Here is a 27,330-nt window from a genome sequence, read left to right as displayed (position 1 = left end):
CTCAAATCCTATCCTTTTAATTTAGGAAAGAGGAGATCAGGTTTGTGTTAATGAATTTAAAATCCATTTCTGCCATTTTAGCTATGAGATCACAGGCAAGTTGTTTCCCTTTTCTGAGCATTACTTTCTCTCATCTTTAAAATGGGAATAATAACATGTCAGACCTGAGATTAACATTGAATTAAATGAACATATATAAGTACCAAGTTCAGCATCTTGAATATAGAGGTGGTCAATAGATATTTCTGTGTCTTAATAAAATGATGTTTAATATTGAAATGCATAGGTCCTTGATTCTGTATCATTGTTCTATTTCTATCCATGTACAAGTTCACACTTAGAGATTGGGCTCTACTAGCCTTCTCCAGCCAATGGCATGATGGAGATGCTCCACAAAAGCTTTGACATTTCCATAAATGTTCTAGTTTATCAATACCTCAGTAGAAACCAACACAACACTGCAAAGCAATTATCCTCCAATTAAAGAAAACACATATTAAAAATCATAAAAAAGCACAATGCACTAGATCCCCTTACATATACTGTATATGAATTGTTTTTCTATATTTAAAACTATGTGAATACTCAGGTATCTCTGATAGCTTACCAAATGTTTGCTATTTATTTCTATGAATGATTAACAAATTTTCTTGAACTTCTTTCTAGTTCAGTTCAGTTCAGTCACTTAGTTGTGTCCGACACTTGGTGACCCCATAGAATGCAGCACACCAGGCCTCCCTGTCCATCACCAACTCCCGGAGCTTGTTCAGACTCATGTCCATCGAGTCAGTGATGCCACCCAACCATCTCATCTTCTGTCATTCCCTTCTCCTCTTTCCTTCAATCTTTCCCAGCATCAGGGTCTTTTCAAATGAGTCAGCTCTTCACATCAGGTGGCCAAAGTGTTGGAGTTTCAGCTTCAACATCAGTCCTTCAAATGAATATTCAGGACTGATCTCCTTTAGGATGGACTGGTTGGATCTCCTTGCAGTCAAAGGGACTCTCAAGAGTCTTCTCCAACACCACAGTTCAAAAGCATCAATTCTTCAGCGCTCAGCTTTCTTTATAGTCCAACTCTCACATGCATACATGGCTACTGGGAAAACCATAGCCTTCACTAGATGGACCTTTGTAAGTAGCCTATGATTAGAAGTGTCTCTAGCAGTATGGTTGGAAGAGAAAAGTCTCCCTCATTATGCTGTCATTTGTAGAGTGTTAATTATGTTGAAGTAGTGCTTTGCCAAATGTGCATAAAATATTAATTACATCATAGTACATCCTCATCTTTGACAACTTTTAGGGTGAGGTCTGTAATAAACTATCCCAAACTACAGTCCAGTTGTGGGCTTTAAAAGTCACCTGAAGATTTCTCCCCAGCATATCTGGAGCTATTTTTCCAAACATCATTTCCACACTGTCTTTATATGGACATAATGCCATGCATTGTCCTTCACATAATTATAAAGTGTATTAAAATGATGCCTTAAACCATTCCCAAAAATAAATATCCAATCTCAGATGTCTCTGTAGAAGTAGGAATAAGCATAATAGTTATTTTTAACACTGTTGGCATATTTGTCATAGACTCAAAAGCATATGCTTGGAAGTTGGATGTGTGTTTTATCACAATGAATTAAGTCAATAGGAATCACACACATGTTGCAGACTTAATAGCAAGAATGAAAAGAAATATTCATTGTAGACTTTCCTGGTGGCTCAATGGTAAAGAATCTACCTGCCAACGCAGGAGATATGGGTTTGATCCATGATCCAGGAAGATTCCACATGCCACAGAGCATCTAAACCTGTGTACCACAGCCATTCAATATCACGGTAATCAAGTGAATTTAACTCAGATGACCATTATATCTACTCCTGTGGGCAGGAATCCCTTAGAAGAAATGGAGTGGCCATCATGGTCAACAAAAGAGTCCAAAATGCAGTACTTGGATGTAATCTCAAAAACGTCAAAATGATCTCTGTTTGTTTCCAAGGCAAACCATTCAATATCACGGTAATCCAAACCTATGTCCCAACCAGTAATGCTGAAGAAGCTGAAGTTGAACAGTTCTATGAAGACCTACAAGACTTTTTAGAACTAACACCCAAAAAAGATGTCCTTTTCATTATAGGGGACTGGAATACAAAAGTAGGAAGTCAAGAAACACCTGGCATAACAGGCAAATTTGGCCTTGGACTACATAATGAAGCAGGGCAAAGGCTAAGAGAGTTCTGCCAAGAGAACCCACTGGCCATACCAAACACCCTCTTCCAACAACACAAGAGAAGACTCTACACGTGGACATCACCAGATGGTCAACACCGAAATCAGATTGATTATATTCTTTGCAGCCAAAGATGGAGAAGCTCTATACAGTCAGGAGAAACAAGACCGGGAGCTGATTGTGGCTCAGATCATGAACTCCTTATTGTCAAATTCAGACTTAAATTGAAGAAAGAGGGAAAGCCAATAGACCATTCAGGTATGACCTAAATCAAATCTCTTATGACTATACAGTGGAAGTGAAAAATAGATTTAAGGGACTAGATTTGATAGACAGAGTGCCTGATGAACTATGGACAGAGGTTTGTGACATTGTACAGGAGACAGAAATCAAGACCATCCCCAGGAAAAAGAAATACAAAAAAGCAAAATGGCTGTCTGAGGAGGCCTTACAAATAGCTGCTAAAAGAAAGAAAGTGAAAAGCAAAGGAGAAAAGGAAAGATATACCCATTTGAATGCAGAGTTCCAAAGAATAGCAAGGAGGGATAAGAAAGCCTTCCTCAGCGATCAATGCAAAGAAATAGAGGAAAACAACAGAATGGGAAAGACTAGAGATCTCTTCAAGAAAATTAGAGATACAAAGGGAATATTTCATGCAAAGATGGACTTGACAAAGGACAGAAATGTTATGGACCTAACAGAAGCAGAAGATATTAAGAAGAGGTGGCAAGAATACACAGAAGAACTGTACAAAAAAGATCTACACGACCCAGATAATCACGATGGTGTGATCACTCACCTAGAGCCAGACATCCTGGAATGTGAAGTCAAGTGGGCCTTAGGAACATCACTATGAACAAAGCTAGTGGAGGTGATGGAATTCCAGTTGAGCTATTTCAAATCCTTAAAGACGATGCTGCAAAAGTGCTGCACTCGATATGCCAGCAAATTTGGAAAACTCAGCAGTGGCCACAGTACTGGAAAATGTCAGTTTTCATTCCAATCCCAAAGAAAGGCAATGCCAAAGAATGCTCAAACTATTGCACAATTGCACTCATCTCACACGCTAGTAAAGTAATGCTTAAAATTCTCCAAGCCAGGCTTCAGCAATACATGAACTGTGAACTTCCAGATGCTCAAGCTGGTTTTAGAAAAGGCAGAGGAACCAGACAGCAAATTGCCAACATTTGCTGAATCATCAAAAAAGCAAGAGAGTTCCAGAAAAACATCTATTTCTGCTTTATTGACTATGCCAAAGCCTTTGATTGTGTGGATCACAATAAACTGTGGAAAATTCTGAAAAAGATGGGAATACCAGACCATCTGACCTGCCTCTTGAGAAACCTGTATGCAGGTCAGGAAGCAATAGTTAGAACAGGACATGGAACAACAGACTGGTTCCAAATAGGAAAAGGAGTACGTTAAGGCTGTATATTGTCACCCTGCTTATTTAACTTATATGCAGAGTACATCATGAGAAACGCTGGGCTGGAAGTAGCACAAACTGGAATCAAGATTGCTGGGAGAAATATCAATAACCTCAGATATGCAGATGACACCACCCTTATGGCAGAAATTGAAAAAGAACTAAAGAGCCTCTTGATGAAAGTGAAAGAGGAGAGTGAAAAATGTGGCTTAAAGCTCAACATTCAGAAAACTAAGATCATGGCATCTTGCCCCATCACTTCATGGCAAATAGATGGAGAAACAGTGAAAACAGTGTCAGACTTTATTTTTCTGGGCTCCAAAATCACTGCAGATGGTGATTGCAGCCATGAAATTAAAAGACGCTTACTCCTCGGAAGGAATGTTATGACCAACCCTGATAGTATATTGAAAAGCTTTGCCAACATTACTTTGCCAACAAAGGTCCATGTAGTCAAAGCTATGATTTTTCCAGTAGTCATGTATGGATGTGAGAGTTGGACTATAAAGAAAACTGAATCCCGAAGAATTGATGCTTCTGAACTGTGGTGTTGGAGAAGACTCTTGAGAGTCCCTTGGACTGCAAGGAGATTCTACCAGTCAATCCTAAAGGAGATCAGTCCTGAATATTCTTTGGAAGGACTAATGCTGAAGCTGAAATTCCAATACTTTGGCCACCTGATGCAAAGAGCTGACTCATTTGAAAAGACCCTGATGCTGGGAAAGATTGAGGGCAGGAGGAGAAGGGGTCGGCAGAGTATGTGATGGTTGGATGGCATCACCAACTCAATGGACATGGCTTTGGGTGGACTCCGGGAGGTGGTATTGGACAAGGAGTTCTGACGTGCTGTGGTTCATGGGGTTACAGAGTTGGACACAACTGAGCGACTGAACTGACTGACTGACCACAACTACTGAGCCTGTGCTCTAAAGCCCAGGAGCCGCAATACTGAGCCCATGCGCCACAAATACTAAAGATGGAGCACCCTAGATCCCATGCTCCACAACAAAAGAGACCATTGCAATGAGTAGCTTCCACTTGCTCCAATCCAAAGAATAGTCCACACAGCACCCAAGACCCAGCATAGCCAAAAATAAATAAAATTACTAAAAAGTATTCATTGTGCCAATATGAGGTACCAAACGTGATATTAACCACTTTTATGAATTAGTGTGGTTACTTTTCTTTAAAATCCAATCAATTACATTCAATTTTCCCCTGTTTTGCAGATGTGAAGGCTGGGATTCAAAGACATTAAGTACACAACTTGTGAAGGACACTCTTCAACTGAGGTCATTCAAATTCCAAAGTACAGAGTATAATAATGTAACATTGTAACTTCTGACCTCCATGAAGGTTGGCAGTGCATACCTGGCATCATGTTAAATTTCCCAATTCTGGGTCCATCCCCAACAGAGACCATTGTGATGATCATGAATGTCTGGAGCCCTATTTTACATGAGCATTCCCAGCCTGTGGGTTTTAGGTGTCTGTGAACTGTCACTCACTGACTAGGGTGGCAAAGAACATTTCTACAGCATCCTCCAGCCCCAGAGAGCAGAAGCTGAAGGACTCCTCCCCAGCTGTAGAAAGGCAATTACTTCTAAACCAGCCCACTCATGTTAAACTCTTGTATGAACATAATGAATGACAAAGAAGTTTGAATCATCTACAGTGCATCTGTGGAATTTGAGGAGACTTTGCTACAAGATAGATCAGACAAAGCCAACCAGCATCCCTGATGAAAAGTGATTTCTGCTTTAATTGAAATGAGCGCTATGAACAGCTGCCAGGTGAGGTGGGTGAGCGTGGGTGGGAGGCGACTGGGACAATCTCTGCAGCTGAGACCAGATTCATTTATATTTACTTATTTATTTATTTCTCCTTTGGGGAAAGAAAGGCAAGGCAAGTATATATTGCCGAGTAATTTATTGAACCAATGAAAATGTCATGAAAACATTTCAGAATTGGACTGTGTGGGAGACAAACATGACTTTAGATTCTGAGAGAGAGGCTCGATTTCAGCTGCCACACAGACAAATGGAAATTCTTCACAAAACTTAAAAAAGCAGATAAGGGATATAAGGTAGACAAATCTGAAAAAAAAAAAAAAGCTGTTTAGGATAATAAATTAAAGGGGAAGTTAAGTCACACTCTTTTGCTAACAACAACAAAAAAGGCATATTCTTGTCCAGCAGGACTGTACACTCGAGACGAGTTAGCTTAATTTTCTTTATCTTGAATGGGTAATAGGAACTTAGAACAACAAAGGCCATAGAAGTCATGTCCTCCAACCCAATCATGTTATAAGAAACTGAGACTCCCAGAGAAGGGATGACAATTATCCATTTGTATGAATCCTTGGTGAAGCAAGCAAGAATAAATATTAAATAGATGGAACCAGTTGAGATGATATGCTCTGAATGACCGTGGTGACTTTGCATGTGCTCCTGTCTTCTTGCTCTTCTTCAATTACTTTGCTGTGTGTGAATTATGCTATTTCATGTGACCATAATTCATTGTTTCTCCAGTCTAAGAGAAGAAAAGCAACCACTCTGGATTAGTTGTGTTTTGCTTTCTTTCAGGCATATTAAGAATTTGTGGCCTTTCTCTTACCATTAAAATTTCCCAGGCTGATGACCTATTATTTCATTGCTTTTGATGAAGTAGAAATACTGGAAGAATAGGCATAAAGTTGTAATTTGAATATAATTATAGATAATAGTTGGTATTTATTGAGAGATTGCTATGTTATACACTGGGCATTGTACCAAATATACATATACACACACACATATATATTTATACACTAACTTGTTAAGTTCTCAGAGCAACACTATAAAATACATGCAATTATTCTCTCCATTTTATAATTAAGGAATACAAAGAAGAGCGAGGTTTGGTAACTTGGCCATGAACACACAGCCATTTATTTATTGATAATAGTTCAGATTATGCAGTCTAAGTGCAAAAATTGCATTTTTTAAAATTTGCTCTACTGTTTCACCAATGTGGACTCATTTTTCAGAAAAAAAAAAAACAAAACTGATGTAAGCAATTAAATCACTTGTCAAGGCCACAGAATCAGGAAGTACTGGGGCTGAGATATGAATTTGAGTCTCTCTCCTTGTATGATACTGATCACCGTAAGTGACCAATAGCATCGGATGTTGTAAAGTGGACAGAGCAAAAGAGAAAGGCTAGTGAGGTGTGAAGTGAGATCTTACAGGGAGTTGCTTCAGGTGAAGGTATAGTTCTGGCTTTAGAAGATGGGTCCTAGATTTTGTATCAGTGCCTTTTGACAAGTTGGAAAAGGCTATTGGTCTCATGAGACACAAATCATTTTCAATCTAATCCTAGATTATTTTGTTGTAGATGAATGGAGGTCCAGCATCTGCTCCACCTTCACCTCAAGGGAAGGCCTGAAGCTCTCTGAGTTCACAGATTCTTTAGTCTCCACACCCATACCGGGTGAGCTGTCTCTGTTAAGAGTCAAGAAGTGTGTGGGTCATTTTGACTCAGAGAAACTCCTTAATTTTCCAGCAATTATTTATATCTCTATTTACAGAGGCTTGGGGCGTGTGTGCCCAATTCCAGCTGCCCTAATCCAGATGTAGTTCCACACAGCAGATGAGGCAGATTCAACATTCCACATTTATCTTAACTTGGTAGTTTCCAAGGAAACAGTACTGCAAGAAGTCAGACACTGAGTTCTCAGTTCTGTATCAGCCCAGTGTTACCCACTATTAGCACATCAAAGTAATACTTGGCACAGTGCTGGCACCTAGTAGGCATTCAGGAAATACCAGGAAGGAAGAATGAATGAATGTGTGAATGAATGGATATGCCAATAAACACAGCCGACTTGGTTGCTATCATTTCACGGTAACCAAACTCAAGAAACTAATTTATAAATTGATTAATGTATCCTCAATAATCCTTCTGGCAGATACTCAGCTCTGGGTATCTGCACAGGCTATTCTTGCTTGCTACCTGTATTAATCAAGGAAATCAATTTCCAAATCAGAAGGTCTCTAGGTGACCAGGAAACTAGAGCAAATAACGACAACAACAAAAATACTCTTAATGGATCATTCCTACCAATTTTAAAGGTCTAGTGAATTTCCTTTTACATTTCTAAGTAGGTAATAAGCATCTATAAATGAACTATATCCTTCCCATGAACAATATTTGAGTATTGTTGGCAATTTTTTATTCTTTGAATCCCTTATTTTATTTATAAAAACTTAGTTACTAGTCATTAACTCAGCAAATCACTATTGAATTCTTTTGGTAAATGAGGCATTCTGCTAGACCCTGAGGATACAGTGATTGGCAAGACCATTCAAGGGCCCTCATCATGGAAGAAAATACTTTAAAAATATATAAGAATGAGGGATGTCCATGTTGTCTGTCCAATGATTAGGATATCTACCTGCCAATGCAGGGGATATGGGTTTGATCCCTGGTCCAGGAAGAGCCCATATACAGCACTACAGCTAAGTCCGTGAGCCTCAGCTACTGAGCCCACAAGCCACAACTACCGAAGTCCATGCACTCTAGAGCCCATGCTCCATAACAAGAGAAGCCAGCACAGTGAGAAGCTTGAGCACTGCAAAGAAGACTAGCCCTCACTTGCTGCAACTAGAGAAATCTCCCATGCAGCAGCAAAGACCCAGTGCAGCCATAAGTAAATTAATTAATTAAAAAAGAAAATATACACAATGATACATAAAAGTATGAATGTTTAAAATGTTGTGAGAGATATTAGGAAACACATAAGAGCATGCAACAGGAGGATTTGGATTTCTGAGTGGCCAAGGAAGTTTGTCTGAGGAGGTGCCACGTTACCAGGTGTTGGTATGGGAAGCAGCAGCTGTTCATGGATACACTGGGGAAAGAATTCAAGGCTTAGAGGAATTGAATGTATAAAAGTCTTGTGACAAGAGAGAAACTATGGTTCATTCACTAAAAGCCTGTAATTATAATGTGACATCACAATTTACATGTACAACTTCTAAGATAATCATATACTTTACATGTAAATTTCCAATCATTTATTTAACAATTTATTTTACAAATTGAGAACATACTATGTATCAAGCACTGTGTGACGCTTGGTACATAGGATACAATGATCAAGACAGAATGGGACATTTCTTAAAATTGAATGGAAAATCAAACATACAAGGTGATGGGAACTATTGGGAAGAACAGAAACATAGTTAAAACGCATATGACCCAGACTGAATAACATTAGGTAAATCTTGGAGGAAGTTGACTCTCAGTTGAGATGTGAAGGTAGATTAAACACTGGGCATCTGAGAAGCTCCCAAAGCTCTTACATTGGCTGAGGCAGAACCCAACACTTGTGAACAACAGTCTTGAAAATCATACTTTAGGTAGATTTTTAAATGTGTTTCCCAAGTGAATGTTTTACAGATGGTTAATTTCTTGAATTTCATGAATATAATGTTGATTTTTAATAGGCTTGGCTAGAGACCTATTTCTGGCTTTATTTCTAAATATATAGCCCATAATTTTTCCACTTATTGAGATATATGTGGATATATGTATATATACTTGGATATATATGTATATATATGTGATATAGAAACAAAGATATATAGAGAGAGACATGTTGTCAAAAAACACATTTCAAACCACATAATTTCTTTCTGAAATAGTCAAAACTTCATCTTGGAAATGCTGAGGGACTGCTGGTTAATGACAGAGCTAAGACTAGGACACTTGGTCTGGGGTTATAAATACCTTGTCTTGAAAGGAAAAAGAGCAGCCCCCTTGAAAGAACTATTATTGATTGGGTCTTTTCTTTGAATTGCTTAGAAACTGAAGTTGCCAGCAGAGATGCTATGAAAGATTTGCTGGAATCAACTTTGGTGAGATTTTCTTGGGAGAAATTTTGCAGCATATTTAATCAGGCAACCAAGAAACAACAGCTGCTTGTGTATGAAGCATCAGTAAAGCTGCTAAGATTTATATAATCTTTAGTGTTCAACAGATTGCTAGCATTTATAGGACAGTCAATGTTTGCCTATGCTCACATGCAGTCATATATGCTACCTTTCCCACTGCCTCTGAACTGAAGAGTTTCTGATGAGGGAAATACCTTGGAGAGAGATGGAATAAGAACTAGAAGATGGAAAATTCAGAGGTCAAATAACTGGAAATTTGTCCATTAAAAAGCAATGACAGCAGTACTTACTTGGGATGGAAAAAAAATAGTTACTTAATTTAGACCAAAGGTATATTGATATCTATTCCCAGAGCAGTAGAATCATTCCTCTGACATTATGCTTTGTGGCAAAATCAGTATAATAATTTTTATATGTTCTGGTCTAAGTAAGGGAAAATTTCTAACTCTAGATGTCTACTAGCCACTTCATTAGAAAGCTGATGGTTATCAAATGTCATTGCTTCCAATTTCCCCTAAATAGAACAACTGATGAATCCACACAAAGGAACTTCGAGATGTAGACTTGAAGAAACTAGAACAGGAAAGTGTCTTAGAGATTATTCAGGATAGACTTCACATGTAACAAAAGAAGGTGAGGATGATAAATGGAGATGATGCTTCCGACAACAGCATTAAAAACTTGACTCTTGGTCCAGTGCTTTCTCCTTAATTTTCCTCTGCCTTAAATCAAAGTTCCTCAGTATGACATTGAGGTTCTCAAGGAAAATATCTCTTCTCCCAGTTTAATCTTCTTCTGCAGTTTCTTAATGCATTGGGTTTCTAACACATGTATCTCCTCCAAGGGATTCTTCTCATGCCCACCTCAAAGGCCTGGTTTCACATAGTTCTCTTTCTTTTCACTGAAGGTCCTCTTTCTTCTTCATCATTTATTTCAAGACCCAGGTTAAAGCCCATCTCCTTGCAATCAGGACTCTTAGTTAAAGAAGAGATCTACTTTATTCAGAGATAATAGAACATAAGGGGCTTCCATGGCACTAGTGGTAAAGAATCTGCCTGCCAATGCAGGAGATGTAAGAGATGCAGGTTCAGTTCCTGGGTCAGGAAGATCCCCTGGAGAAGGAAATGGCACCCTACTCCAGTATTCTTGCTGGGAGAATCTCATGGACAGAGGAACCTGCCAAACTATAGTCCATGAGTCACAAAGAGTCAAACATGACTGAGCATCTGAGCAAGGACTATAGAATATATAGTCCTGTCACCACCTTCGGCAGTTGTTTTACATTGCTTATTAGAGGCAGGATAATAGAATAGAAAAACTTGGCGAGTATAGATTTCAATATCTACTTTTACACTTTACCCACTGTATATTCTATATATCAGTAAGGATTCTACTTTTCTGTTGTTTTTGTTGTCCTGTCTCTTTGCAACTCGTGTTGAGGTACACCAGGCTTCCCCTTCCTTCACTATTTCCTGGAGTTTGCTCAAAACGATGTCCATTGAGTCAGTGATGCCATGCCATCCAACCATCTCATTCTTTGTTGTCCCTTTTTCCTCTTGCCCTCAATCTTTCCCAGAACCAGGGTCTTTTCCAATGAATCGGCTCTTTGCACCAGGTGGCCAAAGTATTGGAGCTTCTGCATCAGTCCTTCGAATAAATATTCAGGATTGATTTCCTTTAGAATTGACTGGTTTGATCACCTTGCAGTCCAAGGGACTCTTAAGAGTTTTACCCAGCACCACTGTTCGAAAGCATCAATTCTTTGGTGCTCAGCCTTCTTTATGGTCCAACTCTCACATCCATACAAGACTACTGGAAAGACTATAGCTTTGACTATATGGACTTTTGTTGGTATAAAAGCATATCTCTGCTTTTTAATATGCTATCTAGGTTTGTAACAGCTTTTCTTCCAAGGAGCAAGCATATTTTAATTTCATGGCTGCAGTCACTGTCCACAGTGATTTTGGAGCCCGAGAAAATAAAATCTGTCACTGTTTCCACCTTTTCCCCATTCATTTGCCATGAAGTGGTGGGATCAGATGCCATGATCTTTGTTTCCTGAGTGTTGAGTTTTAAGGCCGCTTTTTCACTCTCTTCTTTCTCCTTCATTAAAAGTCTCTTTAGCTCCTCTTTGCTTTCTGCTGTTAGGGTGGTATCATCCACATATCTTAGGTTGCTGATATTTCTCCTGGCAATCTTGATTCCAGCTCGAGCTTCATTTAGGCTGACATTTTGCATGATGTACTCTGCATACAAGTTAAAAAAGCAGGGTGATATTATACAGTCTTGAGGTATTCCTTTCCCAATTTCAAACCAGTCCATTGTTCCATATCTGGTTCTAATGGTAGCTTCTTGACCTGCATACAAGTTTCTCACAGACAGGTAAGGTGGTCTGGTATTCCCATTCCTTTAAGAGTTTTCCACAGTTTGTTGTGATCCACACAGTCAAAAGTTTTAATGTGGTCAGTGAAGCAGAAGTAGACTTTTTTTTTTTTTAATTCCCTTGCTTTTTCTATGATCTAATGGATGCTGGCAACTTGATCTTTGGTTCCTCTGCCTTTTCTAAAACCAGCTTGAACTTCTGGAGTGTCTCAGCTCATGTACTGTTGAAGCCTAGGCGGAAGGATTTTGAGTGTTAACTTGCTAGTGTGTGAAATTTGTGCAAATGTGTGGTAGTTTGAACATTCATTGGCATTGCCCTTCTTTGGGATTGGAATGAAAACTGACATTTTCCAGTCCTGTGGCCACTGCTGAGTTTTCCAAATTTGCTGGCATATTGAGGGCATCACTTTAACAGAATCATCCTTTAGGATTTGAAATAGACCAGCTGAAATTCCAATACCTCCACTAGCTTTGTTCCTAATAATGCTTCCTAAGGCCCTTGACTTGACTTCACACTCCAGAATGTATGGCTCTAGGTGAGTAACCACACCATCGTGATTCTCTAGGTCATTAAGACCTTTTTTATATTGTTCTTCCATGTATTCTTGCCACCTCTTCTTAATCTCTTCTGCTTCTGTTAGGTCCTTGTTGTTTCTGTCCTTTATTGAGCCCATCTTTGCATGAAATGTTCCCTTGGCATCTCCAATTTTCTTGAAGCAATCTCTTATCTTTCCCTTTCTATTGGTAAATAAATCCTGAAGCCTCAGTAATTTAGTGAAAGAAAGATTTGTTTCTTACTCTTAGTAGGTCTAATGTGGATTGGGCAGCCCTTGAGGGTCAGACACTCCCAAACAATGACTCAGGGGTGAAGTTGTTTCCATACTGTGTCTCTCCCATCTTCATCTGTGGCCTCTGAATGTGTGCAGATGAGAAAAGGTGGTGTGGAAGTGTCATACAAGTTCATACTACGTTGTTCACAAAGTGGCTCTTTTCATTTCCATTCACATTTCACTGGCTAGAACTGGTCATACAGCTCTTCTGACTGCAAGGCATTTGGGGACTGGAGTCTTCCTGGGTGTCAGAAAGGAGATGGGAGCTGGATGGGAGTCAGCACTGATGATCTCTCTCATAGTAGTCATTTAAAATAAGCTGACTCCAATACTTTGGCCACCTGGTGCTAAGAACTGACTCACTGGAGAAGACCCTGATGCCAGGAAAGATTGAAGGCAGGAGGAGAAGGAGACAACAGAGGATGAGATTGTTAAATGGCATCACTGACTCTATGGACATGAGTTTGAGAAAACTCCAGGAGTTGGTGATGGACAGGGAAGCCTGGCATGCTGCAGCCCATGGGGTCACAAAGAGTCAGACACAACTGAGTGACCGAACTGAACTGAACTGAACTGACATGCCCCTGATTGTCTCTAACAGAATAACATGAGCTAATACACTGAAAAATGACCAGTATTGGGCACATAGAGGTTGCTCAATAAATGCTCATTGATTTACTCTCCTCTAAAAGAGCTTCTTCAGGCCCAGTACCTCTCCCTTGCTTGCTTCTCTTTGGTGCTGAGCACATGCCTGGTTGAAGACTTTGCAAATCAAAACAGAAGAGTCCTCTGGGAATGCTTCCTCTCATGTCAAGTCTTGCCTCAGTCCTATGTGCTTCTCAGATTTCTATTCCTAGTTCCCAAGACATGACATGTCTGATTTTGAGATGCTTTACTTAGTGCTTGCCCTATAACCTTTCTTCCAACGTAAACTCTTCTCTTAAGATTACACATTTAATTATATATTATTAGTTTATCTATATTTGTTCTTATCTGCCTACCTTGGAAACCATAGTCATTCAGTGTGTAAGACTTTGATGATAAGCACCTTAGAGTTATAATCTCCTAAATAGTCTATCTGCTCTAATTTGGGTGTATAAATTTAGTGAAATGAACTTCTTTTCTTAAAGAGGACATGAATATTTCATATAATACTCCAAATGTTAGGATTTTTAAATGCCCTATATAGATAAGTGGAAAATTTATTGTAAACTCAGTGAGGTTTTACACATATAATCTTGTGTTATACATACATGTTATGTGCACCTTATGTTACATATACTTATGTTAAAACTCATTAATTACAAATCCACTTAATTGAACTAAGTTTGAAGTAGATAAATTCAACAATAAACTTGGTTACATCTACCTGTATTCCCCTGTATACTGATCTCTCTTCAGTATAATAAGGGATATTATATTGATATATATATATATATGTTATCACTATAATATATACTGGGGATATATTTATTAATAATAATTATTAATTATTGATAAGGGATATTGTTTATTAATATTAGTTAATAAAGCCATAGAAACAAATTAAAATAAAAAGGATTTACCAATATTCCTTGCACTCTGATGAACTGTTTTGATAGTACTATTAATGTTTTAAATTTTCTTATTTTTCTTCCATTCTCCATTCCTGAGAAGAAATAAGTTTACACTGTGATCAGAAAGAGGTAGTGGTTGATTCATGGAAGACTTGAGGTTAAGGGACATTAGGAAAACACTGTGTTTATAAATTATTTCCTTTTTTGCTATCTTTACCTTTTGCATCACCTCATCCTTTTTCCGAGAGAAAATGTCATAAGGGAAAAATTTCAGTTGGAGAAAAATTTGGAAATGTCCAGGCCCTTCACGATCTCCAAAACTGGGGTGTGGGGGTGTCGGGCTTAAGCCACATCCTTGTGGAATGGAACCCTTTCCTTGCCTTCCATCTTTCTTTTTGCACTTTTACTCCCTGGCTTGTGATCTCCCCATCTCTTTCTCCCTTTTTGCAATCATTTTAATTTTTTTTGTAATTTCACAGCATCTGTGCCTCAGACAAAATGAAGCCGAGTTGGAAGAAGCAGCGCACCAAAGAGACTTGGATTTTAGGCATTTTGCTGTTACAATCTGAACACAACAGTCCATTTAGAGGTAGACATTTCTAAGCGTGCAGGGGTATATATATATCTCCATTTAGGCCAGAAGATAAGGACATTTTCATAGCATAGAGAAATTGCTTTGAGACTTTCCAGGAAACACACTATATAAAAATAGAGACATTAACACAGAAAGTGTAGTGAGAGAAACCTTCAGTATTTCTGCTAAGTAAAGAACTTCTGGGCTCAAATGATATCCATGATCACATTGGTGCCTTTGGTTCAGAATGGCTAAGAGGCGACTAACGGGTCACATTCAGATTCTGGGATCTTTTACCTATTACAACAAAAGCAGTGTCATTTATTTCAACATTTTCCTCTTGCAAAGGCTGCTTGCTCAAAATTTATTTCTAAACATAGCCTTAGAAACACTGGTGAAGACAGGTGAATCTTCTACCTGGAATTTTCTGACTCTGAGCTTCAGCACTGCTTGAACTGATGGAAAGGCATCCAATCCTCCATGTTTGTCTGACTTGAGAGAAGAGAGTAAGCCTTCTCAATGAAGGGCATGCCTACTTATTTTGATACAACAAATCACTCAGATGCCAGGGTTCTTCTGATTCTAAACCTCCAAAGGTTGCTGTCACACTGAAAAATGCAGTCTCTTCACCAAAGTCTAAAGGTCCCTCCTTGCCTGGCCCCTGCTTTCCTCGCTAAACTCACTTCCTTCCACTTGGTCTGCTCTTCATCCACTCTGGTCAGAGTGGCTTTCCAAGTGGGATGACTCATTTATCCCCGTTTTTCCATGAACATCCCAGGAACCCTATCAGTCCTTGGCACCCTGGAACACTTGCTCTTTCCTCTTCCAAGAGTTCTTGGAACGCAGCTAGTTCCTCCTCTTGGCCTTTGCACTTGTGAGCTTCTCTCCTTGGAATGATGTTTCTTCATATCTTCACACAGTTCTGCTCTCACTTTTTTAAACTTTGCTCAAATTTCACTCCTCCTTTACCAGTCTATTTCGGAATAGTCTTTTCTGCTATCACTTACTGTCGCCTAAATCCATCTCTCTCATCACCTCTCCTGCACCTTTGAACATCTATTGCTATCTGAAATTGTGCTTGGTTCATGTTTGTAGCTGGTTTCAACAAGCCCAATGAATTCAAGGACTTTTATTTCTTTTTTCATGGCATCTAGAAGAGAGCTTTAAGCTTAGTAGGTGCTCAACAAACATTTGTTGAAAGACTAAGTGAATACAAATTGAGAAATTTCATTAGTAATTTGGTGACAAAAGTTAATTTCTTGTACTCAATTTTCTAAATACTCGCCCATAAATTTGGATAAATTACATAATTTGCAACAAATGGGAAAATAGAAACGACCAACAAAACAATAGCTCCCAAAAAGATGACTGGTAGAAATCCGTCACAATTTTAGAATACAAAGACTTCACAAATTTCCAATGTGCAGTTATTTTTTTTTTCCTCTAAGCATTTGTCATGCTGGTAGAATGAATGACCTTTATTGTATGGTATTTCTGAGATTACAAATGGCAAGAGCGCAGCCATATAAGGCTGCATACAGTAACCAAAGTCGGTCTCCTATTCTGAGTCATACTTTGACTAGCAAGTAAAAGAAAGAAAGAAAGAAAGAAAGAAAAAAATCATGCAATCATGATTGTATGTAACCCACGGGATGGAAGGGCCTGGAAGAGAGGGTTAGTGAGAGAAAATTACATACAGATCCTCTTGTTTTAAGTGCCTTAGCAAATTTCCTTTAATTGCAAAGTAGGAATCCTGATAAATTGATTTTAAAAATGTGATAATGGTAACAATTAATCTCTCCCTCCCCTCAGTTCCCTAGCATTTGGTGTTTGGCTTTATCAGAGCACTTAACAATGTATCTGGAATAAGAAATACATGCAAGAGGATCTTCCTTGTTCAATAGATTGTGAAGTCCAGAAAACTAACAGGGATCTGATTCACTGTTTTCTTTTTTAAAATATTATGTTTACATATTATTATTATTATTATTTTGCTATAGCATTTGTAATTGGGAAGCAGTAAGTAGTCAATAAAAGTTGGTTGAATTGATAAGAATAATTGGAATCAAGGAGAGAGAATGGCAGAGGAGAAAAGTGATTTTTATATTTAAGCCCTCTCAATTTCTTCCTCCTTTCGTTTAGAAATAAATAAAAATGAAACAAAAACAGGAGCTTTTGAGCCTTCTGGGTGTATAGGCAATATTCAAAAGAGAGTGGCAAGGGAGTTGAGTCATTAAATAAATCGTTTCAAAAAGTCTTCACTAATTATCCTGGGATGTATGATATATCCCTATTTCTCTACATCTTTGTTGATACTCCAGCTTGGCTATCTTTTCAAACATTTTTACATGTTAGATGTGTACAATAATGATCTGTCTCTTTCAGTTTGGATTTCCTTGATTATCAGTGAGATTAAGCATTTTTATATTTATTTCTTTTTTTCTTTGTCTATAAACTATATTTCTATATATTTTGCCCTCTTGCAGGCTTGTCTTTTTTTTTTTTTTAATGAAGGAGATTTTTATACATCCTGGATGTTGATCCAGAATGTTAATGATGGCTTTGCTAAGCCCATCTTCAAAAATTGTTTGTGTTCATTTATATGATGGCAAAGGAGGTAATCAATTTCTTTGACTTTCTAGGTTTTGTAATTTTCTTAAGGAAGCCTTCTTTACTGTAAAATTATAAGATAGTCTCCCGGATTTTTCATAATATTTATGTAGTTTAGTTTCAGCTCTTTGATTCATCAGAAATTTGAGCTTGGTGTATGTTTGAGTTACAGCCTTATTTTATTATTTTCTTAATAAGTAGCCAATTATGTGTGTGATTATTATCATTACTGCATGATTTATTTAATAGTCCATCTTTTCCCAAGAGATTTGAAATGTCATGAATCTGGTCTATTCCTGTAATAACAATATTATCTTTTGGTAAAAGTTATTGTACACTTAATTATTTTTCTTCTATTTGAACTTGAAATAAATTGTCAAATTCTATGAATTCCTTTTTTATATTTTGATTCAATGTATTAACATCATCAATTACTATGGGAATATTTTCTGTCTATAATAATACGCTTTCCTGTTCATGAATTTGGTATGCTCCTCAATGTATTTACAATGTTCTGTTTGATAGTTTTCTTAATGTAAACCTTGAGTTTTTTATATTGGATGTGTTCCTAAATATTTTATTGCATTTTTTTCATATTGCAAACAGGATCCTTTTCTTCCATTACTGTGTTTCTTTTTAAATTTGGTTACTTTTGGTATGCAGAAAAATTATTCATTAAATATATATATAAATATATATATAGAGAGAGAGATAGATCTATAGATATCTCTATATAGAGAGAATCTGCCCTTTTAGTTACTTTTAAATATAACAATAAAAAATTCTCTGAATTAACAGAGCTTATATTCTCATGGGAGTAATGCCCAATACATAATATACCTAGCATGTGTGGGTGAATGCTCAGTCCTGTCTGACCCTTTTCAACCCCATGGACTGTAGCTCACCATGCTCCTCCGTCCATGGAATTTTCAAGGCAAGAATACTGGAGTGGGCTGCCATTTCCTTTCTACATCCATTAAGTATGCAAGATAAATAAGAATTTATAAGGTGAACTACTATGATTAAAGAAAAAGCAGCAAAGAATAAACAAAATGATGGAAGTATTAGTTGTTAGTGGGATCATGCAAGATGAAACTCAGTGAGGAAGTGATGTTGAGGGGAGGATCCAAAGGTGGTAAGAGAGGTAGCCATATGGATATGAGAGGAAAAAGTGTAAAGGTTCAAATATGAGGGTGTGCCCGGTGCATTTGAATAGCAGTAATCAGGCCAGTGTGGCTGCGGCAGAGTGAACAACAAGCTGAGAGCAGATGAGGTTAGGCAGGTCATGGGAGGAGACCACCCAGAGCCCTGGAGAAAGGGACACTGGCTGTACCTTTGCGTGGAATGGAGAGCCATCAGTATTTGAAGAGAAGGGCAAAATTATCCAACTTCCATTTCAAAAGGATCACTCTGATGGCTCTTTAAAGAATTCATGACAGAGACCAAAGACTTTGTAAAATCAGTGAGACTACACAGGAGATTGTTTCAACAATGCAGGCAAGAGATGATGTGGCATAAACATGTCCGCTCCTTCTTAAACCACCCTCCCACCTCCCCCCACCTATGGCTGATTCATGTTGATGTATGGCAGAAACCATCGCAATATTGTAAGCAACTATCTTCCAATTAAAAATAAAATAAAATGTAAAACAAACAAACAAACAAAAAGAGATGACATGGGTCCAGCCCAGATTGGTGATAGTGGAAGTAGTGAGAAATATCCAAAGTGAGGGGACACTTTGAAGTTAGGGAACACAATTTGTCCTGCTGGACTGGCAAGGAAATGTGAAAGGGAGGCATCACAGCTGACATCCTCATGTCATTGTTTTTTCCCCTCACAACTTGAAGCTGGAGTTTTAATCAACTGAGATCACTCAAGTTTGGAGGTGGGGTAGACGTTCTGTGTTTGATGTGGTGAAGTTGTGTGATGACTGTTGACAGTTTGATGTAATTGTCAGGAAGACAGTTGGATACACAGGTCTGGAGTACAGCCAGGGGTACAAAATTGGGACACATCAGCATAGATGATGTTTGGAACTGTGAGTGTGAATGAAGTCTCCAAGGAAATGCAAATAAGAAAGAGAAGTGACCTTAGAGGCATGAGGCATCCCAATGAGCAAAAGGGACCAACAGGAAGTGACCAGAGAGATGGGAAGAAAGTCTGCAGAATGTGGCATCCTGGACATCAAGTGTGGAAAGTATAGCAATGGACAGGAAGAACAATTCTCAAATACCTTTGATTAAAATGTGTTGGAAATTTAAAATCCCGATTTCAAAAGAAATTTTGTAGATTTTTTTTTTTTCACAGAAACTTTTCATGGTACAGAAACTGCCAGCAACCAGAGGAAGACACCTGTCCTGATCCGCATGTGGAGTCATAAGCAGTCATTTTCTAACTTGGCAGGGCTCCCGGCAGTGACACTTCCAACACCACCTAGAGGACCAGGAAATTCAGTCAGGCTGGCAGCACCAGAGGTGGGCCTGATCAGATCCCTCTCTGCAAGTCCTTATGCAAGAAATGAGGGGAATGGAGGGCCCTGGGCAGTAATCCCGAGATGCTGTAGAGAATTTTTTTGGAGGTTAACTGCTGATTTGAAAATATGCAAACTTTTCAAGATTTGGTTTGCTTGGATTTGGAAGGAAATTGAAAAAAAGATATGGAGGATAGGTTTCATTCCTTTCCTATTGTAACTACTCACATGAAATGAAGAGGAATGTTGAGGAAATGAATTGTAATGACTGAAACCCCTACTATCTCAGAACGTATTTTCCTCTATTACATGGGTATTTCAAATAATCAGATCCCCAAATGGCTTCGAGTTCTCCTCCTTTTCATGGCTGGGTAGCTTTCCTCTTTCTCTCCCTTCCTTCCCAACTGCCTTCTGCTTCCCTGTCCTCTTTCCTTCCTTCCTTCCTTTCTCCCTTTTCTTTCTTTCTTCCCTTCTTCCCTTCTCTTTCCTTCTTTCTCTCCCTCCCTTCTTTCCTTTCTCCTTTCTTTCCTTCCTTTCTTTCATCAACACATAATTATTAAATACACAGAATATTCCAGGCCCTTAGGATACTTCATTTAAATTTTACAGATGCTGTCCCTGCCCTCATGGAACTTAGTCTGGTAGGGAAGTCAGGCAATCAATTAGAACTTACAAAAAGTGTTATATAATAGCAGCAATAATAATATGTGCTATAAAATGTGATACCATATTATGTTAATGTATAACAATTCTGTAAGGTTAACGAGGACTTTCCCGAAGGAAATAATATTTAAGCTGAGATAAAAAGAATAGATAGCTTATAAAGTAATCCCAATTGTAGAAGCTTTCCAGAAAATGGAAAGAGCATATGTGAAGACACAGAAGACAACAAAACAATCTCCAATACATTGTAGATTTAGATCCACAGTCATCAGAGAGTGAAAGGTACTCTTTCTGCCATTGTCTTTGGAATCCTATCTGAGAAGAAAAAAATCAGCCATGAAGCATCACGGAAACTGTCAGTGATATAAATAACTGCAATATATTTTTACCCCAAAACTTAGATGACTTGTAAGCTAAAAGAATAAATAGCAGTAGATAATGCTCAGAGGGTCTTTAATGTGGCTATAAAAATTAGCCTACTTTTCCAATTTATACTATATAAAACATGATTGGCAGGAGGAGAAGGGGACAAAAGAGGATGAGATGGTTGGATGGCATCACCGACTCAATGGACATGAGTTTGAGTAAACTCCGGGAGTTGGTGATGGACAGGGAAGCCTGGTGTGCTGCAGCCTATGGGGTCACAAAGAGTCAGACACGAAACTGAGTGACTGAACTGAACTGAACTGAAAACATGATTACTCTGTTAATATATGATCATTTACATCCCCAGTGTAGAAGTACACTTGTTACAGTGTAAGTTTGACTGCCATCATACAGACTCAAAGCAATAGAAGTTTAAACATGGTGGAAGTTTGATTTTCTCTTGTCTAACAGTCTGTTGCCTGAATCAGGATGGTGGTTCCAAGCACAGTGTTCAAGGCATGGTCTCCTCATATCTTGCTGCTCCTTGCTCTTTAGAATGTTGCCCCCTCCTCTTCATGTTTCAAGAAGACTCAAAGGAAGAGAAAAAAAGGTAGAGAAAGGTACAGATTTTCCCTTTGAGAGGCACAGTTCAGAGTCTTTTCATATCATTTCTGTTGTTAAATCACTGCCTGGATGGACTTTGTCACAAGGCCACACCTAGGCTGAGAAATACAGTCATATTGTGAGCAGTCATATGCCCAAATGAAAAATAACGAAGAAGGTGATACCAGATAATCAGAGGAAGCAAGCATTCACTGCAACAATGAGAAAAGATAAAAGCACTATGATAACCCAAAGGATTTAAGAACAAGTGAGACTTAATTCCTGACCTCAAGGATGCCAGGATCCAATGGATGAGAAAGGCAGCAGATATGTTATAGAAAGGAGGCAGTGTTTTGGAAACAAAGACTGGCCATAAATGTTTGGGGAATTATTATTACAGAAAAGATAGCATAGCTCAGTTGGTAAATCATCTGCCTGCAATGCAGGAGGTTCGATTCCTGGGTAGGGAAGATCCCCTGGAGAAGGAAATGGCAACCCATTTCCTTGCAGTATTCTTGCCTGGAGAATCCCATGGACAGAGGAGCCTGACAGGCTACAGTCCACAGGATCGCAAGAGTCGGACATGACTTAGCGACTAAACCACCACCAGAGCTGAATTCAGAAGTGCATATATGTATCAGATTTCAACTGGAAAAGAAGGATAAAAACCTTTCATGAACAAGAAACTCTATTACAGCAACTTTTTTGATGGACATATATGTGCTTAATGCTGCTTCCACTCTTTGTAGCCAGATGATTTAAAAAATAATCTTAGCTACAAGTCTTAGTCAAAATAATGAGTCTTATCTAGATTAATGTGAAAGTCAATTCTGAAAATTTTGAATCATAACTAGTGCATTCCTAAGTACTGAGATCGCACTTGATGAAACTAACAGAAAGATAAAGCTGAGATTCTTCTTAGAACTATTAATCCACAAAGTATGTAGCCATAAACATAACTTTTCCTTTTATATTCAGAAGACACCCCCAAAGGAAGGTAAACAGTGAAGTAGGATCTGTAAAATAATCCATCTCAAGAACATCATAACTCATAAAAATTGAATGAACTAAACTCTGACATGATGAGAAAATAATAATCATAATTTCCACTAGTATATCGGTTTGTTTTTTAAAGTATATATTATATACACTTTCAGGTGACACTCAACATAAATCTATGATATAGGTACAACTAGCATTGTTATCTCATTTTAAAGGGTGAGGAAACTAAAGTTAAAAGATATTAAACAGACACTCAATATCAAATATGAAGAGTTTCAGAGATGAGACTCAAACCCAAGACAGAACAAGAGCACATAATCAGCGTTGTGGGAAAATAAAATTGCCCACGAATGGATTCTCAGGTGGAGGACAAAAGTCAAAACTAAACATAAAGAGTTAAAGACTAATCATCTAAATATACTCCCCAATAGCTCTTTAACTTTTTTTGTTGTTGTTCTTATGAACACAGTTGCAAAAGAAATTTAAGCAAAAATGGTGTAGTTCCTGAGAATTCTAGAGAAGTTGGGCCACCTTTTTCATTACCTTAATTTATGTATAGATTTTCCCAAGATTGGCATGCTAGAATATTCTGATATGAGATTTATTCTGTATAGAGACAATGTTATAATCCTTTCGATTTAGTCATGATATTTAAAAAATTGTGTTGCTACAGGGAGGCTTTTAATAGAAATATAGTCATAATTTACCAAGATACTGTTCAGTTCAGTCACTCAGTCATGTCCAGCTCATTGTGACCCCATGAACCGCAGCACGGCAGGCTTCCCTGTCCATCACCAACTCCTGAAGTCTACCCAAACCCATGTCGGTGGTGCCATCTAACCATCTCATCCTCTGTCGTCCCTTTCTCCTCCTGCCCTCAATCTTTCCCAGCATCAGGGTCTTTTCAAATGAGTCAGCTGTTAAGCCAGATTAATTCAGTATGACTATTTTGGTCAATTAGTTACTCTGAATTTAGAACACATTTAATATTTTAGTAAATAATAATGTATAGTGTAATTGGAAATTCTGCCGGGTATATTTCAACAAATATTTTCAATTTGCAGAACATGCAAACAATGCTTAAAGGTTTTAAAAATAAATCTATACTCTGATGTAAAATATCCATTTGGTTAAGACATCATTATCCTTCAAACTTGTAAACATCGCAGGGAACGTTAAAAAAGGGAAATATTCATAATTTAAATTATTGAAATGAGTGAAGTTGTCATGTATTGAAGCCAATATATATCATGATGCCTTCAAAATACACAAATCACTGATGGTAAATTTTCTGTTCATTGAACAACTCTATACATCATCCACACACATATACATATATGTGTTTGTGTACATAAATCAACCTCAGATCCATGCTGAAATGCAGCTTTTATCATTCCCACTTTATAAATGTGGGTGTTGAGGGTTAAAATGATTAAGTGATTTCACCAAAATCCCATAGCTTTTAAGTGAGGGAGAAACAGTTAATCCCACATTTGTGTGGTTTTACAATCTATGTCTTTTCCACTATATCCACAGCTTCTTTCTATGTATGCAAATGACTGTCTAAGAAAAGTTATACTGTCACAAGAACATCTAGGTTGATAACAGTATTCTATTTCTTGACTCAGGTGTTAATTACAAAATTGTTTGCATTATAAATATTATTAATATTCTGTACTTTCTTTTTTTGCCTTTGCACTTCTTGGTATGTGAGATATCATTCCACAATAAAATGATAAAATAAATATTGTGTCTTCTAGAGCAAGATTGTTGGAACAAAGCAATTTACATCCTGGTTGGGTTTTGCTTCTAAGTAAATTGAGAATGGGGCCTCAATTTACAGTAAGCATTGGCTATTGGAGTAAGGCAGTGTATTGTGGGAAGATCTCATTTATGTTAATTTGGGAGATGTAGATCTGGGGAGGGGAAAGTGGTGGATGAGTCAAAGAGGAAAACATTTATTTCCAATGATATGCCTGTCAGTGCATTAGTACTCATTTAATCTTCAAAACAACCATTAACAGTAATTATTATGATGCCCGCTTTAGAGGAGGTCAGTACATTTCCCACAATTAAGTGGCTAAACATTGATTTACATATGCATCTGTCTGACAACCAAGTCTGAGTCGATCTTGAGAGAAGTAAGGATTCAACAGTTAACAGCAGTCAGATAAACTGATGGACATGAGTCATTGGCCCCCAAAGTATTTGTTCTGTACTCCTTTCTGAAATTTTACTTATTGGGGCGGTCTGAAATAGCTGTCATCTGGAATGACAAAGTGGGATTAAAACATCACCAATGGGACTTCCTTGGTGGCACAGTAGGTAAGACTCCGCCTGCCAATGCAGGGGACATGGGTTCGATACCTAGTCAGGGAAGATTCCATATGTTGCAGGGCAACTAAGCCCATGTGCCACAACTACTAGTCTGTGCTCTAGAACTGGGAGCCACAACTACCAGGCCTGACTGCTGTAACTTTACTGAATCCCTTGTGTCAAGAGTCTGTGCTCTACCAAAAGAGAAGCCACAACAATGAGAAGCCTTTGCACCACAAGTAGAGAGTAGCTCCCACTCACTGTAACTAGAGAAAGCCCACAAAAAATGACAAAGACCCAGAGCAGCCAAAATAAAAATAAAATGGGGTCCCTGGTAGCTCAGTCAGTAAAGAATCTACCTGCAATTCAGGAGACCAGGGTTTGAACTCTGGTTCAGGAAGATCCCCTGGAGAAGAAAATGGCAGCCCACTCAAGTATTCTTACCTGGAAAATCCCATGGAGAGAGGAGCCCGGTGGGCTGCAGTTCATGGGACACAACTTAGTGACTAAACCTTATATATATAAGCACCACTAATGTCAGAAAGGTTGGGTACAAAATTATGCCACAGGAAAACCAGTCATCTGCATGTGGGCTGTCACTAACATGAGTGGGATGATATTGGTCTTTTGGGTAAACTGTCTTCTGTGACCAGATCTAGGAACAAATTCTAGGGTCCAGTTGGACTGGTCACTTTATTTAAATTCTGTGACAGTTAGCTTCTCCTTTATGTAAAAATAAGAGAGCATTGCATATGAACTCCACCTGTAAAGACCTTTAAAGACATTAGACATTCTAATTTTAGGATTCCAGTGTCTGATTTGCAACAAGGCTAGCCATTTCAACTACACCACTACTTTCTAATTGAGATTCATTTCATCTGTGACTTTTGCCCCAGTTTTATAGAAGATAATCAAATGAAAATGGGGTTTGCTGTATCTAAATTACCTTTGGAGGAATCTCGCTAAAATGCACACGATGGCTAAAATGAAGAATGGAAATAATTTGAACCCTAAATTTCTGATTGTGCATTTAGCCTTCCAATTGCCATCTTCAGTGCACCAATTCAATTTAGGTCAGGGTTATGGAGTCTTAATCTGGTAAGAGATTTTCTGGATCAGAACCCCACATAATTGGCATGAGGTTATCCACTTCTCTGACCTATGCTTGTTGATAATTTGTTGTCTTGGTTTTCCTTACTAGAATAGGATCATTTTTCATGATTTATTTACATCCCAGCTTGTTCCAAACAGGGTATAAATAAACTCCCAAGAATATCAATTGAGGGGAACAGAAATATGTAGACATGACCTGAAGCCCGTCTCATGTCGTATTATGTCCGACTCTTTGTGATCCCACGGAGTCAAAGGAAAGTGGCTGCAAAATCGCTTCTGTTGTTTGCCACCTCCCTTTGACTCACTTCTGATGGAGAATCACCTTGCAATGTGACTCAGGTGTCACAAAATAGAAGTCCAATGCGCTATCCATTGCGCTACAGAGCCGGTTAGGTGTCACAAAATAAAGTTTGGAAAGTTATTTGTTCAAAACACCAATGACTGGACAGTAGGCTGAGAGCCATGAACACAGATACCTGCAGAACAAATTTGCTTTTTGAATCGGAAGCCGGCCAGCTGAAGCATCTCTAATATTTACACAGTAATCTAATTCAGGAGCCTCCTTACTGTTCCCTTTGCACTGATTTAGTCACCTTTTGGCAACTTCACAAGCTCCAGCAGGGGTCAGGAACCCCCCGAAGCAATTTGTGCTGAAGTCACAGAAAATCAAGATGGAAAGACTTCATTGGTACAGCCCGCACATGCCCGGGGAATTGGAGGAGCAGACTATTCACCAGGATGTACTTTCTGTTCCTTTCTTCAACCTGGGTTCATATGCCTCCTGGGAGGGCAGCTGAATCACCTTCTTGGAAAGAGTCATGATTTTGATAGACTTTCCTGCCAAGAAGTTTTATTTTCAACCAACATTTTGTTTTCTTCATATTCTGGTTAAATATCCTTGGATTATTTTTTGGGACCCGGGGAAAGAGGCTGATCATCCTCATGGTTATCCCTCTTAAATAGACGGCTCTGAAATCAGATTTCACATGATTTTGGCCCTTCTTCTGCTTCTACTTGCATGCATTTTCTATGTAGAATATTTTCTTTTCAGTTTGTGACTTTAGTGTTGTTCTCTTGGTTATCAATTTTATTAGTCTTTTAAATGAAATACATGCTTTCTTGAGCTTGGCATCGTCAAAGCTCTCTGGGGTATATTATGGTTATTGCTTTTTGAGGGTGCCTTTGTAACAACAGACCCTGTGACTATTTGCCTTATCGCACATTGTGTGTTTCTTCTCACCTCCTGGACATCTCCAT

At 38.3% G+C, this 27,330-nt stretch overlaps 1 long non-coding RNA gene across 2 annotated transcripts in view; it reads left to right on the top strand.

Moving 5' to 3' along the window:
* Nucleotides 1–7,342: 7,342 nt before the first annotated feature.
* LOC145526854 (uncharacterized) overlaps nt 7,343–27,330 on the top strand; it is a 100,736-nt gene continuing 80,748 nt past the window's right edge. Inside the window, exon 1 of one of the 2 annotated variants that reach the window (XR_014069240.1) lies at nt 7,343–8,341. This is a non-coding gene — a long non-coding RNA (uncharacterized LOC145526854). The remainder of the gene's footprint in view (nt 8,342–27,330) is intronic. The other variant, XR_014069239.1, reaches the window with a different exon arrangement.

The sequence above is a fragment of the Giraffa tippelskirchi genome, chromosome 11 (genome assembly GCF_054371585.1).
Source record: "Giraffa tippelskirchi isolate mGirTip1 chromosome 11, T2T-mGirTip1v1.2.pri, whole genome shotgun sequence".
In the NCBI taxonomy this organism is placed as follows: Eukaryota; Metazoa; Chordata; class Mammalia; order Artiodactyla; family Giraffidae; genus Giraffa; species Giraffa tippelskirchi.
The sequence above is the reverse complement of the archived record's forward strand: the minus strand, read 5'-3'. Positions and strand labels throughout refer to the sequence as shown.